Raw genomic sequence first — 25,831 nt, 5'->3', positions numbered from 1 at the left:
TGTCTTAGTTGCAAAGCGATGAGAATAGGACGCAAAAGCAGCTTCTACTGATTAAAATGATATTCGGCATGCCTACTGTATAATCTGTGTGTGACTGAGCTGTATCAGGCTGCGATATTCAACTTTACAGTGTCACAGCCGCTGACACTGTAATGTAGCATTTTGCATGCAGATATATCCGCAGTCGAACACAGAACATAGGCATGCCACAGATCATTTTAATCATCATAAACTGCTTGTCCATTCTATTTTGCATCACTTTGCAATTAAGACACATTTTAAGGGGAAAAGTTACACGAAAAGTCGCTCAGTTCTATTGTGTCGTGCCACAGTATAACACTACTAGAAAGGCTGTTTAACACGAGGGGAGAGTAGGTGTATGTGAACACATCTGTTGGTTGCCCATATATAGATAGATAGATATAGATAGATAGAGAGATATAGTCCAAATTCACCCTACCAAGAAGGACAGGCCCAACTGAGATATATTTGCTTGTATAGTGTATAGCAAGAACATGTTATCGCGCCTCCCAATCTTTTTTTCCAGATGGGTCTTTTCCATGAATCAAATTGTGAGGTCAGCATCTAAGCAAACTACAACGCTGGACTTTTGTGAGGTCTCCTTGAATCCAGACTTCTACTCATGGCAACGGTCAAAGAGGAACCAACGGAAGAGGAGACCCAGAACAGGTAATTAATGTTTATTAATTACCGGTAATTCTCAGGCTAGACTGGTTCTAGTCCTGCAGAGGCACGATGATATGTTCCCGCTATACATTGATACTTAAAAAAATGTCTAATTGCATGGACTCTTCTACTTATGCGACACTGTGATTTTTTAGTGTCAGATATACAGTAATTCTGTTTATCTCAGGGTGCAGTATATCTCAGCTGTTCACTCTCCCTGTTTTACTCCATAAATCACACTTTTTAGTCAAAATCCCCAACAGCATTACACTCACCTTCCCAACCAAGAATCTTGAGGGTGGTTTTTCAAACACCTGGGCTTAATGTTGGGAAAATGTGAATCTTTTGAATAGAAGATTTGCCTCCAATGTCTAATATTTAAAGATAGCTCATAGATAGATAGGTAGATCGATCATTGATAAATAGACACTAGTTAGATACAGATGTGTCTGCATACATCTATCCTCCATGCGCTATAAGACATGTTACAAATAACGAGTGAGCGCCATGTGACTCTGTATTACAGAGCATCTTTCCATGCGACTTTTGCCCTTAAAATGTGTCTTTATTTGCAAAGCGATGTGATTAGGATGCAAAAGCAGCTTCTACTGATTAAAATGCTATTCGGCATGCCTATATTCTGTGTGTGTGACTGCGGCTGTAGGGAGACTAGGTGTATGTGAACACATCTGTAGATTGCCCATATATAGATAGATATAAAAATAGATAGATAGATAGATAGAGATAGATAAATAGATTAGATAGAGATAGATGGATAAACAGATAGATAGATATAGAGATAGATCGATAGACAGACAGATAGATAGGCAGACACTAATTTTTTGGCACTTATGACTCGTCTGTCGCTGTGTTGCTAGTTATCATGTCTCGCTTTGTATGTGTTGCTAGTTGTGTAAGCATGTGGTAGGGAGTATAGACTGTAAACTCCATTGGGGCAGGGACTGAAATTAATGGGCAAACATTTTTTGTAAAGTGCTGAGGAATGTATGTGCGCTATATAACAAACTGGTAATAAATAATAATAAATAATTAGATACAGATACGTCCACATACATCAGTCCTCCATGTGCTTTGAGATGTGTTACAAATAATGGGTCAGTACAATGTGACTCTGTAGCACAGAGCATCTTTCCAGGTGACTTTTTCCATTAATATGTGTCTTATTTGCAAAGCGATGCGAATAGGACGCAAAAGCAGCTTCTACTGATTAAAATGATATATGGCATGCCTACTGTATAATCTGTGTGCGACTGAGCTGTATCTGCATTCGATATGCAACTTTACAGTGTCACAGCCGCTGACGCTGTAATGTAGCATTTTGCATGCAGATATATCCGCAGTCGCACACAGAACATAGGCATGCCACAGATCTTTTAATCAGCATAAGCTGGTTGTCCATTCTATTTTGTATCACTTTGCAATTAAGACACATTTTAAGGGGAAAAGTTACACGAAAAGACGCTCAGTTCTACTGTGTTGTGCCACAGTATAACACTACTAGAAGGACTGTTTAACGCGAGGGGAGACTAGGTGTATATGAACACATCTGTTTGTTGCCCATATATAGATATATAGATAGATATAGATAGATAGACAGATAGGCAGACACTAGTTCTTTAGCACTTATGACTCGTCTTTCGCTGTGTTGCTTGTTATCATGTCTCGCTTTGTATGTGTTGCTGGTTGTGTAAGCATGTGGTAGGGAGTATAGACTGTAAACTCCATTGGGGCAGGGACTGAAATTAATGGGCAAACATTTTTGTAAAGCGCTGCGGAATGTATGTGCGCTATATATCAAACTGGTAATAAATAATAATAAATAATTAGATACAGATACGTCCACATACATCAGTCCTCAATGTGCTTTGAGATGTGTTACAAATAATGGGTGAGTACAATGTGACTCTGCAGCACAGAGCATCTTTCCAGGTGACTTTTTCCATTAATATGTGTCTTAGTTGCAAAGCGATGAGAATAGGACGCAAAAGCAGCTTCTACTGATTAAAATGATATACGGCATGCCTACTGTATAACCTGTGTGTGACTGAGCTGTATCAGGCTGCGATATTCAACTTTACAGTGTCACAGCCGCTGACACTGTAATGTAGCATTTTGCATGCAGATATATCCGCAGTCGAACACAGAACATAGGCATGCCACAGATCATTTTAATCATCATAAACTGCTTGTCCATTCTATTTTGCATCACTTTGCAATTAAGACACATTTTAAGGGGAAAAGTTACACGAAAAGTCGCTCAGTTCTATTGTGTCGTGCCACAGTATAACACTACTAGAAAGGCTGTTTAACGCGAGGGGAGAGTAGGTGTATGTGAACACATCTGTTGGTTGCCCATATATAGATAGATAGATATAGATAGATAGAGAGATATAGTCCAAATTCACCCTACCAAGAAGGACAGGCCCAACTGAGATATATTTGCTTGTATAGTGTATAGCAAGAACATGTTATCGCGCCTCCCAATCTTTTTTTCCAGATGGGTCTTTTCCATGAATCAAATTGTGAGGTCAGCATCTAAGCAAACTACAACGCTGGACTTTTGTGAGGTCTCCTTGAATCCAGACTTCTACTCATGGCAACGGTCAAAGAGGAACCAACGGAAGAGGAGACCCAGAACAGGTAATTAATGTTTATTAATTACCGGTAATTCTCAGGCTAGACTGGTTCTAGTCCTGCAGAGGCACGATGATATGTTCCCGCTATACATTGATACTTAAAAAAATGTCTAATTGCATGGACTCTTCTACTTATGCGACACTGTGATTTTTTAGTGTCAGATATACAGTAATTCTGTTTATCTCAGGGTGCAGTATATCTCAGCTGTTCACTCTCCCTGTTTTACTCCATAAATCACACTTTTTAGTCAAAATCCCCAACAGCATTACACTCACCTTCCCAACCAAGAATCTTGAGGGTGGTTTTTCAAACACCTGGGCTTAATGTTGGGAAAATGTGAATCTTTTGATTAGAAGATTTGCCTCCAATGTCTAATATTTAAAGATAGCTCATAGATAGATAGGTAGATCGATCATTGATAAATAGACACTAGTTAGATACAGATGTGTCTGCATACATCTATCCTCCATGCGCTATAAGACATGTTACAAATAACGAGTGAGCGCCATGTGACTCTGTATTACAGAGCATCTTTCCATGCGACTTTTGCCCTTAAAATGTGTCTTTATTTGCAAAGCGATGTGATTAGGATGCAAAAGCAGCTTCTACTGATTAAAATGCTATTCGGCATGCCTATATTCTGTGTGTGTGACTGCGGCTGTAGGGAGACTAGGTGTATGTGAACACATCTGTAGATTGCCCATATATAGATAGATATAAAAATAGATAGATAGATAGAGATAGATAAATAGATTAGATAGAGATAGATGGATAAACAGATAGATAGATAGATATAGAGATAGATCGATAGACAGACAGATAGATAGGCAGACACTAATTTTTTGGCACTTAAGACTCGTCTGTCGCTGTGTTGCTAGTTATCATGTCTCGCTTTGTATGTGTTGCTAGTTGTGTAAGCATGTGGTAGGGAGTATAGACTGTAAACTCCATTGGGGCAGGGACTGAAATTAATGGGCAAACATTTTTTGTAAAGTGCTGAGGAATGTATGTGCGCTATATAACAAACTGGTAATAAATAATAATAAATAATTAGATACAGATACGTCCACATACATCAGTCCTCCATGTGCTTTGAGATGTGTTACAAATAATGGGTGAGTACAATGTGACTCTGTAGCACAGAGCATCTTTCCAGGTGACTTTTTCCATTAATATGTGTCTTATTTGCAAAGCGATGCGAATAGGACGCAAAAGCAGCTTCTACTGATTAAAATGATATATGGCATGCCTACTGTATAATCTGTGTGCGACTGAGCTGTATCTGCATTCGATATGCAACTTTACAGTGTCACAGCCGCTGACGCTGTAATGTAGCATTTTGCATGCAGATATATCCGCAGTCGCACACAGAACATAGGCATGCCACAGATCTTTTAATCAGCATAAGCTGGTTGTCCATTCTATTTTGTATCACTTTGCAATTAAGACACATTTTAAGGGGAAAAGTTACACGAAAAGATGCTCAGTTCTACTGTGTTGTGCCACAGTATAACACTACTAGAAGGACTGTTTAACGCGAGGGGAGACTAGGTGTATATGAACACATCTGTTTGTTGCCCATATATAGATATATAGATAGATATAGATAGATAGACAGATAGGCAGACACTAGTTCTTTAGCACTTATGACTCGTCTTTCACTGTGTTGCTTGTTATCATGTCTCGCTTTGTATGTGTTGCTAGTTGTGTAAGCATGTGGTAGGGAGTATAGAGTGTAAACTCCATTGGGGCAGGGACTGAAATTAATGGGCAAACATTTTTGTAAAGCGCTGCGGAATGTATGTGCGCTATATATCAAACTGGTAATAAATAATAATAAATAATTAGATACAGATATGTCCACATACATCAGTCCTCAATGTGCTTTGAGATGTGTTACAAATAATGGGTGAGTACAATGTGACTCTGCAGCACAGAGCATCTTTCCAGGTGACTTTTTCCATTAATATGTGTCTTAGTTGCAAAGCGATGAGAATAGGACGCAAAAGCAGCTTCTACTGATTAAAATGATATTCGGCATGCCTACTGTATAATCTGTGTGTGACTGAGCTGTATCAGGCTGCGATATTCAACTTTACAGTGTCACAGCCGCTGACACTGTAATGTAGCATTTTGCATGCAGATATATCCGCAGTCGAACACAGAACATAGGCATGCCATAGATCATTTTAATCATCATAAACTGCTTGTCCATTCTATTTTGCATCACTTTGCAATTAAGACACATTTTAAGGGGAAAAGTTACACGAAAAGTCGCTCAGTTCTATTGTGTCGTGCCACAGTATAACACTACTAGAAAGGCTGTTTAACGCGAGGGGAGAGTAGGTGTATGTGAACACATCTGTTGGTTGCCCATATATAGATAGATAGATATAGATAGATAGAGAGATATAGTCCAAATTCACCCTACCAAGAAGGACAGGCCCAACTGAGATATATTTGCTTGTATAGTGTATAGCAAGAACATGTTATCGCGCCTCCCAATCTTTTTTTCCAGATGGGTCTTTTCCATGAATCAAATTGTGAGGTCAGCATCTAAGCAAACTACAACGCTGGACTTTTGTGAGGTCTCCTTGAATCCAGACTTCTACTCATGGCAACGGTCAAAGAGGAACCAACGGAAGAGGAGACCCAGAACAGGTAATTAATGTTTATTAATTACCGGTAATTCTCAGGCTAGACTGGTTCTAGTCCTGCAGAGGCACGATGATATGTTCCCGCTATACATTGATACTTAAAAAAATGTCTAATTGCATGGACTCTTCTACTTATGCGACACTGTGATTTTTTAGTGTCAGATATACAGTAATTCTGTTTATCTCAGGGTGCAGTATATCTCAGCTGTTCACTCTCCCTGTTTTAATCCATAAATCACACTTTTTAGTCAAAATCCCCAACAGCATTACACTCACCTTCCCAACCAAGAATCTTGAGGGTGGTTTTTCAAACACCTGGGCTTAATGTTGGGAAAATGTGAATCTTTTGAATAGAAGATTTGCCTCCAATGTCTAATATTTAAAGATAGCTCATAGATAGATAGGTAGATCGATCATTGATAAATAGACACTAGTTAGATACAGATGTGTCTGCATACATCTATCCTCCATGCGCTATAAGACATGTTACAAATAACGAGTGAGCGCCATGTGACTCTGTATTACAGAGCATCTTTCCATGCGACTTTTGCCCTTAAAATGTGTCTTTATTTGCAAAGCGATGTGATTAGGATGCAAAAGCAGCTTCTACTGATTAAAATGCTATTCGGCATGCCTATATTCTGTGTGTGTGACTGCGGCTGTAGGGAGACTAGGTGTATGTGAACACATCTGTAGATTGCCCATATATAGATAGATATAAAAATAGATAGATAGATAGATAGAGATAGATAAATAGATTAGATAGAGATAGATGGATAAACAGATAGATAGATAGATATAGAGATAGATCGATAGACAGACAGATAGATAGGCAGACACTAATTTTTTGGCACTTATGACTCGTCTGTCGCTGTGTTGCTAGTTATCATGTCTCGCTTTGTATGTGTTGCTAGTTGTGTAAGCATGTGGTAGGGAGTATAGACTGTAAACTCCATTGGGGCAGGGACTGAAATTAATGGGCAAACATTTTTTGTAAAGTGCTGAGGAATGTATGTGCGCTATATAACAAACTGGTAATAAATAATAATAAATAATTAGATACAGATACGTCCACATACATCAGTCCTCCATGTGCTTTGAGATGTGTTACAAATAATGGGTCAGTACAATGTGACTCTGTAGCACAGAGCATCTTTCCAGGTGACTTTTTCCATTAATATGTGTCTTATTTGCAAAGCGATGCGAATAGGACGCAAAAGCAGCTTCTACTGATTAAAATGATATATGGCATGCCTACTGTATAATCTGTGTGCGACTGAGCTGTATCTGCATTCGATATGCAACTTTACAGTGTCACAGCCGCTGACGCTGTAATGTAGCATTTTGCATGCAGATATATCCGCAGTCGCACACAGAACATAGGCATGCCACAGATCTTTTAATCAGCATAAGCTGGTTGTCCATTCTATTTTGTATCACTTTGCAATTAAGACACATTTTAAGGGGAAAAGTTACACGAAAAGACGCTCAGTTCTACTGTGTTGTGCCACAGTATAACACTACTAGAAGGACTGTTTAACGCGAGGGGAGACTAGGTGTATATGAACACATCTGTTTGTTGCCCATATATAGATATATAGATAGATATAGATAGATAGACAGATAGGCAGACACTAGTTCTTTAGCACTTATGACTCGTCTTTCGCTGTGTTGCTTGTTATCATGTCTCGCTTTGTATGTGTTGCTGGTTGTGTAAGCATGTGGTAGGGAGTATAGACTGTAAACTCCATTGGGGCAGGGACTGAAATTAATGGGCAAACATTTTTGTAAAGCGCTGCGGAATGTATGTGCGCTATATATCAAACTGGTAATAAATAATAATAAATAATTAGATACAGATACGTCCACATACATCAGTCCTCAATGTGCTTTGAGATGTGTTACAAATAATGGGTGAGTACAATGTGACTCTGCAGCACAGAGCATCTTTCCAGGTGACTTTTTCCATTAATATGTGTCTTAGTTGCAAAGCGATGAGAATAGGACGCAAAAGCAGCTTCTACTGATTAAAATGATATACGGCATGCCTACTGTATAATCTGTGTGTGACTGAGCTGTATCAGGCTGCGATATTCAACTTTACAGTGTCACAGCCGCTGACACTGTAATGTAGCATTTTGCATGCAGATATATCCGCAGTCGAACACAGAACATAGGCATGCCACAGATCATTTTAATCATCATAAACTGCTTGTCCATTCTATTTTGCATCACTTTGCAATTAAGACACATTTTAAGGGGAAAAGTTACACGAAAAGTCGCTCAGTTCTATTGTGTCGTGCCACAGTATAACACTACTAGAAAGGCTGTTTAACGCGAGGGGAGAGTAGGTGTATGTGAACACATCTGTTGGTTGCCCATATATAGATAGATAGATATAGATAGATAGAGAGATATAGTCCAAATTCACCCTACCAAGAAGGACAGGCCCAACTGAGATATATTTGCTTGTATAGTGTATAGCAAGAACATGTTATCGCGCCTCCCAATCTTTTTTTCCAGATGGGTCTTTTCCATGAATCAAATTGTGAGGTCAGCATCTAAGCAAACTACAACGCTGGACTTTTGTGAGGTCTCCTTGAATCCAGACTTCTACTCATGGCAACGGTCAAAGAGGAACCAACGGAAGAGGAGACCCAGAACAGGTAATTAATGTTTATTAATTACCGGTAATTCTCAGGCTAGACTGGTTCTAGTCCTGCAGAGGCACGATGATATGTTCCCGCTATACATTGATACTTAAAAAAATGTCTAATTGCATGGACTCTTCTACTTATGCGACACTGTGATTTTTTAGTGTCAGATATACAGTAATTCTGTTTATCTCAGGGTGCAGTATATCTCAGCTGTTCACTCTCCCTGTTTTACTCCATAAATCACACTTTTTAGTCAAAATCCCCAACAGCATTACACTCACCTTCCCAACCAAGAATCTTGAGGGTGGTTTTTCAAACACCTGGGCTTAATGTTGGGAAAATGTGAATCTTTTGATTAGAAGATGTGCCTCCAATGTCTAATATTTAAAGATAGCTCATAGATAGATAGGTAGATCGATCATTGATAAATAGACACTAGTTAGATACAGATGTGTCTGCATACATCTATCCTCCATGCGCTATAAGACATGTTACAAATAACGAGTGAGCGCCATGTGACTCTGTATTACAGAGCATCTTTCCATGCGACTTTTGCCCTTAAAATGTGTCTTTATTTGCAAAGCGATGTGATTAGGATGCAAAAGCAGCTTCTACTGATTAAAATGCTATTCGGCATGCCTATATTCTGTGTGTGTGACTGCGGCTGTAGGGAGACTAGGTGTATGTGAACACATCTGTAGATTGCCCATATATAGATAGATATAAAAATAGATAGATAGATAGAGAGAGATAAATAGATTAGATAGAGATAGATGGATAAACAGATAGATACATAGATAGATAGATAGATAGATAGATATAGAGATAGATCGATAGACAGACAGATAGATAGGCAGACACTAATTTTTTGGCACTTAAGACTCGTCTGTCGCTGTGTTGCTAGTTATCATGTCTCGCTTTGTATGTGTTGCTAGTTGTGTAAGCATGTGGTAGGGAGTATAGACTGTAAACTCCATTGGGGCAGGGACTGAAATTAATGGGCAAACATTTTTGTAAAGCGCTGCGGAATGTATGTGCGCTATATAACAAACTGGTAATAAATAATAATAAATAATTAGATACAGATACGTCCACATACATCAGTCCTCCATGTGCTTTGAGATGTGTTACAAATAATGGGTGAGTACAATGTGACTCTGTAGCACAGAGCATCTTTCCAGGTGACTTTTTCCATTAATATGTGTCTTATTTGCAAAGCGATGCGAATAGGACGCAAAAGCAGCTTCTACTGATTAAAATGATATATGGCATGCCTACTGTATAATCTGTGTGCGACTGAGCTGTATCTGCATTCGATATGCAACTTTACAGTGTCACAGCCGCTGACGCTGTAATGTAGCATTTTGCATGCAGATATATCCGCAGTCGCACACAGAACATAGGCATGCCACAGATCTTTTAATCAGCATAAGCTGGTTGTCCATTCTATTTTGTATCACTTTGCAATTAAGACACATTTTAAGGGGAAAAGTTACACGAAAAGACGCTCAGTTCTACTGTGTTGTGCCACAGTATAACACTACTAGAAGGACTGTTTAACGCGAGGGGAGACTAGGTGTATATGAACACATCTGTTTGTTGCCCATATATAGATATATAGATAGATAGATATAGATAGATAGACAGATAGGCAGACACTAGTTCTTTAGCACTTATGACTCGTCTTTCACTGTGTTGCTTGTTATCATGTCTCGCTTTGTATGTGTTGCTAGTTGTGTAAGCATGTGGTAGGGAGTATAGACTGTAAACTCCATTGGGGCAGGGACTGAAATTAATGGGCAAACATTTTTGTAAAGCGCTGCGGAATGTATGTGCGCTATATATCAAACTGGTAATAAATAATAATAAATAATTAGATACAGATACGTCCACATACATCAGTCCTCAATGTGCTTTGAGATGTGTTACAAATAATGGGTGAGTACAATGTGACTCTGCAGCACAGAGCATCTTTCCAGGTGACTTTTTCCATTAATATGTGTCTCAGTTGCAAAGCGATGAGAATAGGACGCAAAAGCAGCTTCTACTGATTAAAATGATATACGGCATGCCTACTGTATAATCTGTGTGTGACTGAGCTGTATCAGGCTGCGATATTCAACTTTACAGTGTCACAGCCGCTGACACTGTAATGTAGCATTTTGCATGCAGATATATCCGCAGTCGAACACAGAACATAGGCATGCCACAGATCATTTTAATCATCATAAACTGCTTGTCCATTCTATTTTGCATCACTTTGCAATTAAGACACATTTTAAGGGGAAAAGTTACACGAAAAGTCGCTCAGTTCTATTGTGTCGTGCCACAGTATAACACTACTAGAAAGGCTGTTTAACGCGAGGGGAGAGTAGGTGTATGTGAACACATCTGTTGGTTGCCCATATATAGATAGATAGATATAGATAGATAGAGAGATATAGTCCAAATTCACCCTACCAAGAAGGACAGGCCCAACTGAGATATATTTGCTTGTATAGTGTATAGCAAGAACATGTTATCGCGCCTCCCAATCTTTTTTTCCAGATGGGTCTTTTCCATGAATCAAATTGTGAGGTCAGCATCTAAGCAAACTACAACGCTGGACTTTTGTGAGGTCTCCTTGAATCCAGACTTCTACTCATGGCAACGGTCAAAGAGGAACCAACGGAAGAGGAGACCCAGAACAGGTAATTAATGTTTATTAATTACCGGTAATTCTCAGGCTAGACTGGTTCTTTTCCTGCAGAGGCACGATGATATGTTCCCGCTATACATTGATACTTAAAAAAATGTCTAATTGCATGGACTCTTCTACTTATGCGACACTGTGATTTTTTAGTGTCAGATATACAGTAATTCTGTTTATCTCAGGATGCAGTATATCTCAGCTGTTCACTCTCCCTGTTTTACTCCAGAAATCACACTTTTTAGTCAAAATCCCCAACAGCATTACACTCACCTTCCCAACCAAGAATCTTGAGGGTGGTTTTTCAAACACCTGGGCTTAATGTTGGGAAAATGTGAATCTTTTGATTAGAAGATTTGCCTCCAATGTCTAATATTTAAAGATAGCTCATAGATAGATAGGTAGATCGATCATTGATAAATAGACACTAGTTAGATACAGATGTGTCTGCATACATCTATCCTCCATGCGCTATAAGACATGTTACAAATAACGAGTGAGCGCCATGTGACTCTGTATTACAGAGCATCTTTCCATGCGACTTTTGCCCTTAAAATGTGTCTTTATTTGCAAAGCGATGTGATTAGGATGCAAAAGCAGCTTCTACTGATTAAAATGATATTCGGCATGCCTATATTCTGTGTGTGTGACTGCGGCTGTAGGGAGACTAGGTGTATGTGAACACATCTGTAGATTGCCCATATATAGATAGATATAAAAATAGATAGATAGAGATAGATAGATTAGATAGAGATAGATGGATAAACAGATAGATACATAGATAGATAGATATAGAGATAGATCGATAGACAGACAGATAGATAGGCAGACCCTATTTCTTTGGCACTTATGACTCGTCTGTCGCTGTGTTGCTAGTTATCATGTCTTGCTTTGTATGTGTTGCTAGTTGTGTAAGCATGTGGTAGGGAGTATAGACTGTAAACTCCATTGGGGCAGGGACTGAAATTAATGACCAAACATTTTTTGTAAAGTGCTGAGGAATGTATGTGCGCTATATAACAACCTGGTAATAAATAATAATAAATAATTAGATACAGATATGTCCACATACATCAGTCCTCCATGTGCTTTGAGATGTGTTACAAATAATGGGTGAGTACAATGTGACTCTGTAGCACAGAGCATCTTTCCAGGTGACTTTTTCCATTAATATGTGTCTTATTTGCAAAGCGATGCGAATAGGACGCAAAAGCAGCTTCTACTGATTAAAATGATATATGGCATGCCTACTGTATAATCTGTGTGCGACTGAGCTGTATCTGCATGCAATATGCAACTTTACAGTGTCACAGCCGCTGACGCTGTAATGTAGCATTTTGCATGCAGATATATCCGCAGTCGCACACAGAACATATGCATGCCACAGATCTTTTTAATCAGCATAAGCTGGTTGTCCATTCTATTTTGTATCACTTTGCAATTAAGACACATTTTAAGGGGAAAAGTTACACGAAAAGACGCTCAGTTCTACTGTGTTGTGCCACAGTATAACACTACTAGAAGGACTGTTTAACGCGAGGGGAGACTAGGTGTATATGAACACATCTGTTTGTTGCCCATATATAGATATATAGATAGATAGATATAGATAGATAGACAGATAAGCAGACACTAGTTCTTTAGCACTTATGACTCGTCTTTCGCTGTGTTGCTTGTTATCATGTCTCGCTTTGTATGTGTTGCTGGTTGTGTAAGCATGTGGTAGGGAGTATAGACTGTAAACTCCATTGGGGCAGGGACTGAAATTAATGGGCAAACATTTTTGTAAAGCGCTGCGGAATGTATGTGTGCTATATATCAAACTGGTAATAAATAATAATAAATAATTAGATACAGATACGTCCACATACATCAGTCCTCAATGTGCTTTGAGATGTGTTACAAATAATGGGTGAGTACAATGTGACTCTGCAGCACAGAGCATCTTTCCAGGTGACTTTTTCCATTAATATGTGTCTTAGTTGCAAAGCGATGAGAATAGGACGCAAAAGCAGCTTCTACTGATTAAAATGATATACGGCATGCCTACTGTATAATCTGTGTGTGACTGAGCTGTATCAGGCTGCGATATTCAACTTTACAGTGTCACAGCCGCTGACACTGTAATGTAGCATTTTGCATGCAGATATATCCGCAGTCGAACACAGAACATAGGCATGCCACAGATCATTTTAATCATCATAAACTGCTTGTCCATTCTATTTTGCATCACTTTGCAATTAAGACACATTTTAAGGGGAAAAGTTACACGAAAAGTCGCTCAGTTCTATTGTGTCGTGCCACAGTATAACACTACTAGAAAGGCTGTTTAACGCGAGGGGAGAGTAGGTGTATGTGAACACATCTGTTGGTTGCCCATATATAGATAGATAGATATAGATAGAGAGATATAGTCCAAATTCACCCTACCAAGAAGGACAGGCCCAACTGAGATATATTTGCTTGTATAGTGTATAGCAAGAACATGTTATCGCGCCTCCCAATCTTTTTTTCCAGATGGGTCTTTTCCATGAATCAAATTGTGAGGTCAGCATCTAAGCAAACTACAACGCTGGACTTTTGTGAGGTCTCCTTGAATCCAGACTTCTACTCATGGCAACGGTCAAAGAGGAACCAACTGAAGAGGAGACCCAGAACAGGTAATTAATGTTTATTAATTACCGGTAATTCTCAGGCTAGACTGGTTCTAGTCCTGCAGAGGCACGATGATATGTTCCCGCTATACATTGATACTTAAAAAAATGTCTAATTGCATGGACTCTTCTACTTATGCGACACTGTGATTTTTTAGTGTCAGATATACAGTACTTCTGTTTATCTCAGGGTGCAGTATATCTCAGCTGTTCACTCTCCCTGTTTTACTCCATAAATCACACTTTTTAGTCAAAATCCCCAACAGCATTACACTCACCTTCCCAACCAAGAATCTTGAGGGTGGTTTTTCAAACACCTGGGCTTAATGTTGGGAAAATGTGAATCTTTTGATTAGAAGATTTGCCTCCAATGTCTAATATTTAAAGATAGCTCATAGATAGATAGGTAGATCGATCATTGATAAATAGACACTAGTTAGATACAGATGTGTCTGCATACATCTATCCTCCATGCGCTATAAGACATGTTACAAATAACGAGTGAGCGCCATGTGACTCTGTATTACAGAGCATCTTTCCATGCGACTTTTGCCCTTAAAATGTGTCTTTATTTGCAAAGCGATGTGATTAGGATGCAAAAGCAGCTTCTACTGATTAAAATGCTATTCGGCATGCCTATATTCTGTGTGTGTGACTGCGGCTGTAGGGAGACTAGGTGTATGTGAACACATCTGTAGATTGCCCATATATAGATAGATATAAAAATAGATAGATAGATAGAGATAGATAAATAGATTAGATAGAGATAGATGGATAAACAGATAGATACATAGATAGATAGATAGATAGATATAGAGATAGATCGATAGACAGACAGATAGATAGGCAGACACTAATTTTTTCGCACTTAAGACTCGTCTGTCGCTGTGTTGCTAGTTATCATGTCTCGCTTTGTATGTGTTGCTAGTTGTGTAAGCATGTGGTAGGGAGTATAGACTGTAAACTCCATTGGGGCAGGGACTGAAATTAATGGCCAAACATTTTTTGTAAAGTGCTGAGGAATGTATGTGCGCTATATAACAAACTGGTAATAAATAATAATAAATAATTAGATACAGATACGTCCACATACATCAGTCCTCCATGTGCTTTGAGATGTGTTACAAATAATGGGTGAGTACAATGTGACTCTGTAGCACAGAGCATCTTTCCAGGTGACTTTTTCCATTAATATGTGTCTTATTTGCAAAGCGATGCGAATAGAACGCAAAAGCAGCTTCTACTGATTAAAATGATATATGGCATGCCTACTGTATAATCTGTGTGCGACTGAGCTGTATCTGCATTCGATATGCAACTTTACAGTGTCACAGCCGCTGACGCTGTAATGTAGCATTTTGCATGCAGATATATCCGCAGTCGCACACAGAACATAGGCATGCCACAGATCTTTTAATCAGCATAAGCTGGTTGTCCATTCTATTTTGTATCACTTTGCAATTAAGACACATTTTAAGGGGAAAAGTTACACGAAAAGACGCTCAGTTCTACTGTGTTGTGCCACAGTATAACACTACTAGAAGGACTGTTTAACGCGAGGGGAGACTAGGTGTATATGAACACATCTGTTTGTTGCCCCTATATAAATATATAGATAGATATAGATAGATAGACAGATAGGCAGACACTAGTTCTTTAGCACTTATGACTCGTCTTTCACTGTGTTGCTTGTTATCATGTCTCGCTTTGTATGTGTTGCTAGTTGTGTAAGCATGTGGTAGGGAGTATAGACTGTAAACTCCATTGGGGCAGGGACTGAAATTAATGGGCAAACATTTTTGTAAAGCGCTGCGGAATGTATGTGCGCTATATATCAAACTGGTAATAAATAATAATAAATAATTAGATACAGATACGTCCACATACATCAGTCCTCAATGTGCTTTGAGATGTGTTACAAATAATGGGTGAGTACAATGTGACTCTGCAGCACAGAGCATCTTTCCAGGTGACTTTTTCCATTAACATGTATCTTAGTTGCAAAGCGATGAGAATAGGACGCAAAAGTAGCTTCTACTGATTAAAATGATATACGGCATGCCTACTGTATAATCTGTGTGTGACTGAGCTGTATCAGGCTGCGATATTCAACTTTACAGTGTCACAGCCGCTGACACTGTAATGTAGCATTTTGCATGCAGATATATCCGCAGTCGAACACAGAACATAGGCATGCCACAGATCATTTTAATCATCATAAACTGCTTGTCCATTCTATTTTGCATCACTTTGCAATTAAGACACATTTTAAGGGGAAAAGTTACACGAAAAGTCGCTCAGTTCTATTGTGTCGTGCCACAGTATAACACTACTAGAAAGGCTGTTTAACGCGAGGGGAGAGTAGGTGTATGTGAACACATCTGTTGGTTGCCCATATATAGATAGATAGATATAGATAGATAGAGAGATATAGTCCAAGTTCACCCTACCAACAAGGACAGGCCCAACTGAGATATATTTGCATGTATAGTGTATAGCAAGAACATGTTATCGCGCCTCCCAATCTTTTTTTCCAGATGGGCCTTTTCCATGAATCAAATTGTGAGGTCAGCATCTAAGCAAACTACAACGCTGGACTTTTGTGAGGTCTCCTTGAATCCAGACTTCTACTCATGGCAACGGTCAAAGAGGAACCAACGGAAGAGGAGACCCAGAACAGGTAATTAATGTTTATTAATTACCGGTAATTCTCAGGCTAGACTGGTTCTAGTCCTGCAGAGGCACGATGATATGTTCCCGCTATACATTGATACTTAAAAAAATGTCTAATTGCATGGACTCTTCTACTTATGCGACACTGTGATTTTTTAGTGTCAGATATACAGTAATTCTGTTTATCTCAGGGTGCAGTATATCTCAGCTGTTCACTCTCCCTGTTTTACTCCATAAATCACACTTTTTAGTCAAAATCCCCAACAGCATTACACTCACCTTCCCAACCAAGAATCTTGAGGGTGGTTTTTCAAACACCTGGGTTTAATGTTGGGAAAATGTGAATCTTTTGATTAGAAGATTTGCCTCCAATGTCTAATATTTAAAGATAGATCATAGATAGGTAGCTTGATCATTGATAAATAGACACTAGTTAGATACAGATGTGTCTGCATACATCTATCCTCCATGCGCTATAAGACGTGTTACAAATAACGAGTGAGCGCCATGTGACTCTGTATTACAGAGCATCTTTCCATGCGACTTTTGCCCTTAAAATGTGTCTTTATTTGCAAAGCGATGTGATTAGGATGCAAAAGCAGCTTCTACTGATTAAAATGATATTCGGCATGCCTATATTCTGTGTGTGTGACTGCGGCTGTAGGGAGACTAGGTGTATGTGAACACATCTGTAGATTGCCCATATATAGATAGATATAAAAATAGATAGATAGATAGAGATAGATAGATAGATTAGATAGAGATAGATGGATAAACAGATAGATACAGAGATAGATAGATAGATATAGAGATAGATCGATAGACAGACAGATAGATAGGCAGACACTATTTCTTTGGCACTTATGACTCGTCTGTCGCTGTGTTGCTAGTTATCATGTCTCGCTTTGTATGTGTTGCTAGTTGTGTAAGCATGTGGTAGGGAGTATAGACTGTAAACTCCATTGGGGCAGGGACTGAAATTAATGGCCAAACATTTTTTGTAAAGTGCTGAGGAATGTATGTGCGCTATATAACAAACTGGTAATAAATAATAATAAATAATTAGATGCAGATACGTCCACATACATCAGTCCTCCATGTGCTTTGAGATGTGTTACAAATAATGGGTGAGTACAATGTGACTCTGTAGCACAGAGCATCTTTCCAGGTGACTTTTTCCATTAATATGTGTCTTATTTGCAAAGCGATGCGAATAGGACGCAAAAGCAGCTTCTACTGATTAAAATGATATATGGCATGCCTAATGTATAATCTGTGTGCGACTGAGCTGTATCTGCATGCGATATGCAACTTTACAGTGTCACAGCCGCTGACGCTGTAATGTAGCATTTTGCATGCAGATATATCCGCAGTCGCACACAGAACATAGGCATGCCACAGATCTTTTTAATCAGCATAAGCTGGTTGTCCATTCTATTTTGCATCACTTTGCAATTAAGACACATTTTAAGGGGAAAAGTTATACGAAAAAACGCTCAGTTCTATTGTGTTGTGCCACAGTAGAACACTACTAGAAGGACTGTTTAACGCGAGGGGAGACTAGGTGTATATGAACACATCTGTTGGTTGCCCATATATAGATATATAGATAGATATAGATAGATAGACAGATAGGCAGACATTAGTTCTTTAGCACTTAAGACTCGTCTTTCGCTGTGTTGCTTGTTATCATGTCTCGCTTTGTATGTGTTGCTAGTTGTGTAAGCATGTGGTAGGGAGTATAGACTGTAAACTCCATTGGGGCAGGGACTGAAATTAATGGGCAAAGATTTTTGTAAAGCGCTGCGGAATGTATGTGCGCTATATATCAAACTGGTAATAAATAATAATAAATAATTAGATACAGATATGTCCACATACATCAGTCCTCAATGTGCTTTGAGATGTGTTACAAATAATGGGTGAGTACAATGTGACTCTGCAGCACAGAGCATCTTTCCAGGTGACTTTTTCCATTAATATGTGTCTTAGTTGCAAAGCGATGCGAATAGGACGCAAAAGCAGCTTCTACTGATTAAAATGATATACGGCATGCCTACTGTATAATCTGTGTGCGACTGAGCTGTATCAGGCTGCGATATTCAACTTTACAGTGTCACAGCCGCTGACACTGTAATGTAGCATTTTGCATGCAGATATATCCGCAGTCGAACACAGAACATAGGCATGCCACAGATCATTTTAATCAGCATAAACTGCTTGTCCATTCTATTTTGCATCACTTTGCAATTAAGACACATTTTAAGGGGAAAAGTTACACGAAAAGTCGCTCAGTTCTGTTGTGTCGTGCCACAGTATAACACTACTAGAAAGGCTGTTTAACGTGAGGGGAGTGTAGGTGTATGTGAACACATCTGTTGGTTGCCCATATATAGATAGATAGATATAGATAGATAGAGAGATATAGTCCAAATTCACCCTACCAACAAGGACAGGCCCAACTGAGATATATTTGCATGTATAGTGTATAGCAAGAACATGTTATCGCGCCTCCCAATCTTTTTTTCCAGATGGGCCTTTTCCATGAATCAAATTGTGAGGTCAGCATCTAAGCAAACTACAACGCTGGACTTTTGTGAGGTCTCCTTGAATCCAGACTTCTACTCATGGCAACGGTCAAAGAGGAACCAACGGAAGAGGAGACCCAGAACAGGTAATTAATGTTTATTAATTACCGGTAATTCTCAGGCTAGACTGGTTCTAGTCCTGCAGAGGCACGATGATATGTTCCCGCTATACATTGATACTTAAAAAAATGTCTAATTGCATGGACTCTTCTACTTATGCGACACTGTGATTTTTTAGTGTCAGATATACAGTAATTCTGTTTATCTCAGGGTGCAGTATATCTCAGCTGTTCACTCTCCCTGTTTTACTCCATAAATCACACTTTTTAGTCAAAATCCCCAACAGCATTACACTCACCTTCCCAACCAAGAATCTTGAGGGTGGTTTTTCAAACACCTGGGCTTAATGTTGGGAAAATGTGAATCTTTTGATTAGAAGATTTGCCTCCAATGTCTAATATTTAAAGATAGATCATAGATAGATAGGTAGCTCGATCATTGATAAATAGACACTAGTTAGATACAGATGTGTCTGCATACATCTATCCTCCATGCGCTATAAGACATGTTACAAATAACGAGTGAGCGCCATGTGACTCTGTATTACAGAGCATCTTTCCATGCGACTTTTGCCCTTAAAATGTGTCTTTATTTGCAAAGCGATGTGATTAGGATGCAAAAGCAGCTTCTACTGATTAAAATGATATTCGGCATGCCTATATTCTGTGTGTGTGACTGCGGCTGTAGGGAGACTAGGTGTATGTGAACACATCTGTAGATTGCCCATATATAGATAGATATAAAAATAGATAGATAGATAGAGATAGATAGATAGATTAGATAGAGATAGATGGATAAACAGATAGATACATAGATAGATATAGAGATAGATCGATAGACAGACAGATAGATAGGCAGACCCTATTTCTTTGGCACTTATGACTCGTCTGTCGCTGTGTTGCTAGTTATCATGTCTCGCTTTGTATGTGTTGCTAGTTGTGTAAGCATGTGGTAGGGAGTATAGACTGTAAACTCCATTGGGGCAGGGACTGAAATTAATGGCCAAACATTTTTTGTAAAGTGCTGAGGAATGTATGTGCACTATATAACAAACTGGTAATAAATAATAATAAATAATTAGATACAGATACGTCCACATACATCAGTCCTCCATGTGCTTTGAGATGTGTTACAAATAATGGGTGAGTACAATGTGACTCTGTAGCACAGAGCATCTTTCCAGGTGACTTTTTCCATTAATATGTGTCTTATTTGCAAAGCGATGCGAATAGGACGCAAAAGCAGCTTCTACTGATTAAAATGATATATGGCATGCCTACTGTATAATCTGTGTGCGACTGAACTGTATCTGCATGCAATATGCAACTTTACAGTGTCACAGCCGCTGACGCTGAAATGTAGCATTTTGCATGCAGATATATCGGCAGTCGCACACAGAACATAGGCATGCCACAGATCTTTTTAATCAGCATAAGCTGGTTGTCCATTCTATTTTGTATCACTTTGCAATTAAGACACATTTTAAGGGGAAAAGTTACACGAAAAGACGCTCAGTTCTACTGTGTTGTGCCACAGTATAACACTACTAGAAGGACTGTTTAACGTGAGGGGAGACTAGGTGTATATGAACACATCTGTTTGTTGCCCATATATAGATATATAGATAGATAGATATAGATAGATAGACAGATAAGCAGACACTAGTTCTTTAGCACTTATGACTCGTCTTTCGCTGTGTTGCTTGTTATCATGTCTCGCTTTGTATGTGTTGCTAGTTGTGTAAGCATGTGGTAGGGAGTATAGACTGCAAGCTCCATTGGGGCAGGGACTGAAATTAATGGCCAAACATTTTTTGTAAAGTACTGAGGAATGTATGTACGCTATATAACAAACTGGTAATAAATAATAATAAATAATTAGATGCAGATACGTCCACATACATCAGTCCTCCATGTGCTTTGAGATGTGTTACAAATAATGGGTGAGTACAATGTGACTCTGTAGCACAGAGCATCTTTCCAGGTGACTTTTTCCATTAATATGTGTCTTATTTGCAAAGCGATGCGAATAGGACGCAAAAGCAACTTCTACTGATTAAAATGATATATGGCATGCCTAATGTATAATCTGTGTGCGACTGAGCTGTATCTGCATGCGATATGCAACTTTACAGTGTCACAGCCGCTGACGCTGTAATGTAGCAATTTGCATGCAGATATATCCGCAGTCGCACACAGAACATAGGCATGCCACAGATCATTTTAATCAGCATAAGCTGGTTGTCCATTCTATTTTGCATCACTTTGCAATTAAGACACATTTTAAGGGGAAAAGTTACACGAAAAGACGCTCAGTTCTATTGTGTTGTGCCACAGTATAACACTACTAGAAGGACTGTTTAACGCGAGGGGAGACTAGGTGTATATGAACACATCTGTTGGTTGCCCATATATAGATATATAGATAGATATAGATAGATAGACACATAGGCAGACATTAGTTCTTTAGCACTTAAGACTCGTCTTTCGCTGTGTTGCTTGTTATCATGTCTCGCTTTGTATGTGTTGCTAGTTGTGTAAGCATGTGGTAGGGAGTATAGACTGTAAACTCCATTGGGGCAGGGACTGAAATTAATGGGCAAACATTTTTGTAAAGCGCTGCGGAATGTATGTGCGCTATATATCAAACTGGTAATAAATAATAATAAATAATTAGATACAGATACGTCCACATACATCAGTCCTCAATGTGCTTTGAGATGTGTTACAAATAATGGGTGAGTACAATGTGACTCTGCAGCACAGAGCATCTTTCCAGGTGACTTTTTCCATTAATATGTGTCTTAGTTGCAAAGCGATGAGAATAGGACGCAAAAGCAGCTTCTACTGATTAAAATGATATACGGCATGCCTACTGTATAATCTGTGTGTGACTGAGCTGTATCAGGCTGCGATATTCAACTTTACATTGTCACAGCCGCTGACACTGTAATGTAGCATTTTGCATGCAGATATATCCGCAGTCGAACAGAACATAGGCATGCCACAGATCATTTTAATCAGCATAAACTGCTTGTCCATTCTATTTTGCATCACTTTGCAATTAAGACACATTTTAAGGGGAAAAGTTACACGAAAGGTCGCTCAGTTCTATTGTGTCGTGCCACAGTATAACACTACTAGAAAGGCTGTTTAACGCGAGGGGAGAGTAGGTGTATGTGAACACATCTGTTGGTTGCCCATATATAGATAGATAGATATAGATAGATAGAGAGATATAGTCCAAATTCACCCTACCAACAAGGACAGGCCCAACTGAGATATATTTGCATGTATAGTGTATAGCAAGAACATGTTATCGCGCCTCCCAATCTTTTTTTCCAGATGGGCCTTTTCCATGAATCAAATTGTGAGGTCAGCATCTAAGCAAACTACAACGCTGGACTTTTGTGAGGTCTCCTTGAATCCAGACTTCTACTCATGGCAACGGTCAAAGAGGAACCAACGGAAGAGGAGACCCAGAACAGGTAATTAATGTTTATTAATTACCGGTAATTCTCAGGCTAGACTGGTTCTAGTCCTGCAGAGGCACGATGATATGTTCCCGCTATACATTGATACTTAAAAAAATGTCTAATTGCATGGACTCTTCTACTTATGCGACACTGTGATTTTTTAGTGTCAGATATACAGTACTTCAGTTTATCTCAGGGTGCAGTATATCTCAGCTGTTCACTCTCCCTGTTTTACTCCATAAATCACACTTTTTAGTCAAAATCCCCAACAGCATTACACTCGCCTTCCCAACCAAGAATCTTGAGGGTGGTTTTTCAAACACCTGGGCTTAATGTTGGGAAAATGTGAATCTTTTGATTAGAAGATTTGCCTCCAATGTCTAATATTTAAAGATAGATCATAGATAGATAGGTAGATCGATCATTGATAAATAGACACTAGTTAGATACAGATGTGTCTACATACATCTATCCTCCATGCGCTATAAGACATGTTACAAATAACGAGTGAGCGCCATGTGACTCTGTATTACAGAGCATCTTTCCATGCGACTTTTGCCCTTAAAATGTGTCTTTATTTGCAAAGCGATGTGATTAGGATGCAAAAGCAGCTTCTACTGATTAAAATGATATTCGGCATGTCTATATTCTGTGTGTGTGACTGCGGCTGTAGGGAGACTAGGTGTATGTGAACACATCTGTAGATTGCCCATATATAGATAGATATAAAAATAGATAGATAGAGATAGATAAATAGATTAGATAGAGATAGATGGATAAACAGATAGATACATAGATAGATAGATAGATATAGAGATAGATCGATAGACAGACAGATAGATAGGCAGATACTATTTTTTTGGCACTTATGACTCGTCTGTCGCTGTGTTGCTAGTTATCATGTCTCGCTTTGTATGTGTTGCTAGTTGTGTAAGCATGTGGTAGGGAGTATAGACTGTAAACTCCTTTGGGGCAGGGACTGAAATTAATGGCCAAACATTTTTTGTAAAGTGCTGAGGAATGTATGTGCGCTATATAACAAACTGGTAATAAATAATAATAAATAATTAGATACAGATATGTCCACATACATCAGTCCTCCATGTGCTTTGAGATGTGTTACAAATAATGGGTGAGTACAATGTGACTCTGTAGCACAGAGCATCTTTCCAGGTGACTTTTTCCATTAATATGTGTCTTATTTGCAAAGCGATGCGAATAGGACGCAAAAGCAGCTTCTACTGATTAAAATGATATATGGCATGCCTACTGTATAATCTGTGTGCGACTGAGCTGTATCTGCATGCGATATGCAACTTTACAGTGTCACAGCCGCTGACGCTGTAATGTAGCATTTTGCATGCAGATATATCCGCAGTCGCACACAGAACATAGGCATGCCACAGATCTTTTTAATCAGCATAAGCTGGTTGTCCATTCTATTTTGTATCACTTTGCAATTAAGACACATTTTAAGGGGAAAAGTTACACGAAAAGACGCTCAGTTCTACTGTGTTGTGCCACAGTATAACACTACTAGAAGGACTGTTTAACGCGAGGGGAGACTAGGTGTATATGAACACATCTGTTTGTTGCCCATATATAGATATATAGATAGATAGATATAGATAGATAGACAGATAAGCAGACACTAGTTCTTTAGCACTTATGACTCATCTTTCGCTGTGTTGCTTGTTATCATGTCTCGCTTTGTATGTGTTGCTAGTTTCTGTAAGCATGTGGTAGGGAGTATAGACTGCAAGCTCCATTGGGGCAGGGACTGAAATTAATGGCCAAACATTTTTTGTAAAGTGCTGAGGAATGTATGTACGCTATATAACAAACTGGTAATAAATAATAATAAATAATTAGATGCAGATACGTCCACATACATCAGTCCTCCATGTGCTTTGAGATGTGTTACAAATAATGGGTGAGTACAATGTGACTCTGTAGCACAGAGCATCTTTCCAGGTGACTTTTTCCATTAATATGTGTCTTATTTGCAAAGCGATGCGAATAGGACGCAAAAGCAACTTCTACTGATTAAAATGATATATGGCGTGCCTAATGTATAATCTGTGTGCGACTGAGCTGTATCTGCATGCGATATGCAACTTTACAGTGTCACAGCCGCTGACGCTGTAATGTAGCATTTTGCATGCAGATATATCCGCAGTCGCACACAGAACATAGGCAGGCCACAGATCATTTTAATCAGCATAAGCTGGTTGTCCATTCTATTTTGCATCACTTTTCAATTAAGACACATTTTAAGGGGAAAAGTTACACGAAAAGACGCTCAGTTCTATTGTGTTGTGCCACAGTATAACACTACTAGAAGGACTGTTTAACGCGAGGGGAGACTAGGTGTAAATGAACACATCTGTTGGTTGCCCATATATAGATATATAGATAGATATAGATAGATAGACAGATAGGCAGACATTAGTTCTTTAGCACTTAAGACTCGTCTTTCGCTGAGTTGCTTGTTATCATGTCTCGCTTTGTATGTGTTGCTAGTTGTGTAAGCATGTGGTAGGGAGTATAGACTGTAAACTCCATTGGGGCAGGGACTGAAATTAATGGGCAAACATTTTTGTAAAGCGCTGGGGAATGTATGTGCGCTATATATCAAACTGGTAATAAATAATAATAAATAATTAGATACAGATACGTCCACATACATCAGTCCTCAATGTGCTTTGAGATGTGTTACAAATAATGGGTGAGTACAATGTGACTCTGCACAACAGAGCATCTTTCCAGGTGACTTTTTCCATTAATATGTGTCTTAGTTGCAAAGCGATGCGAATAGGATGCAAAAGCAGCTTCTACTGATTAAAATGATATACGGCATGCCTACTGTATAATCTGTGTGCGACTGAGCTGTATCAGGCTGCGATATTCAACTTTACAGTGTCACAGCCGCTGACACTGTAATGTAGCATTTTGCATGCAGATATATCCGCAGTCGAACACAGAACTTAGGCATGCCACAGATCATTTTAATCAGCATAAACTGCTTGTCCA

The sequence above is a fragment of the Taudactylus pleione genome, unplaced genomic scaffold (genome assembly GCF_031769625.1).
Source record: "Taudactylus pleione unplaced genomic scaffold, aTauple2 ptg000376l, whole genome shotgun sequence".
Classification (NCBI taxonomy): Eukaryota; Metazoa; Chordata; class Amphibia; order Anura; family Myobatrachidae; genus Taudactylus; species Taudactylus pleione.
Note: the sequence above shows the minus strand (reverse complement) of the source record.